This window comes from Saccostrea cucullata, unplaced genomic scaffold (assembly GCF_032062105.1).
Source record: "Saccostrea cucullata isolate Sc308-1 unplaced genomic scaffold, CSIRO_AGI_Scuc_v1 ctg79, whole genome shotgun sequence".
Taxonomy (NCBI): Eukaryota; Metazoa; Mollusca; class Bivalvia; order Ostreida; family Ostreidae; genus Saccostrea; species Saccostrea cuccullata.
Window position 1 is genome coordinate 327,501 of NW_026935853.1, and position 2,931 is coordinate 330,431.

A 2,931-nucleotide genomic window follows, 5' to 3' on the forward strand; every position below is an offset into this window, starting at 1 on the left:
TGATCAGAGTGATATATAATATATATCACTCTGATCAATCATATAACAGCTTATTATAGAAATTCAGAGGCCTGTGGTGCAAGCATTGAAGCAGATATAGGGAACATTAGCCCATATGCGCTTGGTTTCAGGATGGTGTATTTTGTGTATTAAGTGTTTTTCATGATGTGTCTGAATACACTCATTAAAATAAGAATAAAAATTCGCTGAAATTAGCACGTTTTAAAAATGTCATATTTACTGTTTATAAAAAGAAGAAAAGATCGTCACTCACCATCATGGGATTTCAAGGGGTGCCTCTGTTCACTCTTGATTTAAATCAATATCTACATTTTCCCTACCGATGTCGAGTGAGATCTATCTTCAGAAATGATAACAACTAAAATCTAGATAGAACAAGTCTGGCACGATTTCTGGTCTCTCTAGATTTTCCGTGTAATTCTGGAACGCCTCTACATTTTTCATTGTCAGAAATTAGCGCTCCCGTTGCTTTTGATTTCTGTACTTGGTATAGAGGACGTTTTGGGTTTACTTCATGTTTTATATGGCAAGTTCAAATCGGCAGATGTCTGAAAGGCGTTATTCAAAAATTTTTTAAGCTAGATCTCACACGACACCAGTAGGAACAAGAATAGATATGGGTTACCCCATATCCAAAGATATTCGACTGTTAGATTTAATATGTTTAACAGTGTTTATAATGACGTTAATAAAAAAAAACTGCACTGTCTAATTGCAGCCCGGAGGACCGGGCTGCTCTATACATATAAGTTTAAGTGTTGGTATATGGGGATTGGGGTGGGAGTAGTTATTCAAAATCAAAAGTTTTCTAAACATTGAAAAGATTGTTAATCAGAATGTTCTTTCCCTTTATAAATTACGAGATACATAATATATTTACTTCCATAAAGTGATTCTCTAAAAATACATATGTTTTTCACATTTAATATATAAAGTTGTTTATCATTTACTTCGAAAAAACGAAGATCATCGAATTTTACTTCTCGCATAAAAACGTTCTATGCACACTTCGTGTTTTACTAGTATATTCTAAAATTGAAAATTAAATACATTTTTGAATATAGGTGATGCATGTGTCTACCTTCAATTTATATTTTATTTTATAAAGGTCTTTAATTTTATATGTTGCAGCCAACATTTACTCGAGGAATTGAAGTTTAAAATGGTATCGTTTTTGTTTGACATTTATCCGACTATAAGTTTTCCAAATATTCGCGACTATCGTCTCCATCAATTAGACGCATGCCTTTTCACACGTATCGAAGCGGTTTGATGATCAAAGGTCATTTCCATTGTTTACTTTATATATTTCCCGGGCGACAATTGATGGTTACATCAATGTTTTCTTGTTATGGAACTGTTGTAAATATCGTGATTCCATAGCATTACGGTCACCCAGTCTCCTAACAAACAGTACACATAGGCCTACATGTACCTGTAGCCTTGGTCTACACACGTGCAATGGAGCTGTCACACGCATCCAGCGAGCTCGGAAAAACACGTTTTGTTTTGCAGAGAAGTTACGGTGTCAGAAAAAACGTTTCTTTTCTTAATTAGATCATATAAATACGAAGTCCGATTAATAAAAATTATACAATCCCTGTTGAACTTTACATAGTTTGTTGAACTTTGTTCTAACATTTGCATCTGCAACAACTTGTGTTTTAAATGGCCGGGTTGATAAACCGGGGAAAATAAACTGAAAACATGGAAAACCTTTTTTGTTTTGAAAATAACTGAAATATACTAATATATTTGTCGCAGAAATTACTTACATTATTCAAGTTCTATATATAATGGTATGCTGAACTTCAACACGAACACGAATCTCCAACCCATGCAGTTCTCGTTTTGCCACACATACCCTACAGTTTACAAAGTGTACACACGAGCAGGCCAGGGATTGAAAATTCCGTCATTTAATAATACACACACACAGAATGATTAATTTTTTCTTTAAGAACAAATTGTATGATAATTAACGGACTATAGTATAAACATGTACTTAATACAATTGTTGATATAGTATTATCAATTCATTGGTGAAAAGATATGAATCGAAGAATGACCTAATTATTCTCTGTTATCAAACACGTAAAAAAAAAAAAGGCTGAGGAGGGAGCGAGCGTAGGAATATTGATATTTTTTATTTGCATTTCGGGGGGAAAGTGACTTTCTAATGATATTTTGACGTTATTTTTGATTTCTTTAACGTATGACATACACAACTTTACTCTTATCATGAACAATAATGTTGTATCTACTTATCATGATGGAATTATTTTGGTCGGAAATATGTGTGAGCTGCCGCTGAATACAGTTATATATCTTGCAAAGATAGTATGCATTGATCGAATATATAGAAAATGTAGATATTGATTTAAAACAAGTGTGAACTTTTTATAAACAGTAAATATGACATTTTTTAAAACGTGCTAATTTCAACGAATTTTTTTTTTATTCAAATGAGTGTATTTAGACACACCTAGTCACAGCTAGAAAAACTTAACTTATACAAAATACACCATCCTGAAACCAAGCGCCTATGCATTAGCCTAGTTTACAGATACTTCAAGAAGCTAAATCAAAGTTGGTGATTCCATGATTCCAGCTACGGTCTAGTATATGTATTGGACTGTTTACTTTCTGGTTTAATTCTATCGGTTTAGGTCTGTACAAAGGTTGGGGTCAAGTAGCATGGACATGTTCATCTTTTTACATTGAAATAACATCATGTATTCTGTACTTTATCAATAAAAATCAAATAGAGTAGAAATCAATCATATATATTTTCAATACTAATACTTTTAACCATTCGAACTTTAAAATAAGAGGAAATATTCAAAATGCATACTTTTGTTTACATTTTACTTCTCGTTGTGAATTTGCCGCTATCTTCTGCGTAGACTG

General features: G+C 32.7%; 1 protein-coding gene across 1 annotated transcript in view; it reads right to left on the minus strand.

The window, feature by feature from the left end:
• Positions 1 to 2,931, minus strand: part of LOC134243958 (CASP8-associated protein 2-like) — a 14,072-nt gene extending 11,141 nt beyond the window's left edge. Inside the window, exon 1 of the mRNA XM_062726207.1 lies at positions 2,876 to 2,931. The gene's annotated coding sequence lies outside the window, so the exon portion shown is untranslated. The remainder of the gene's footprint in view (positions 1 to 2,875) is intronic.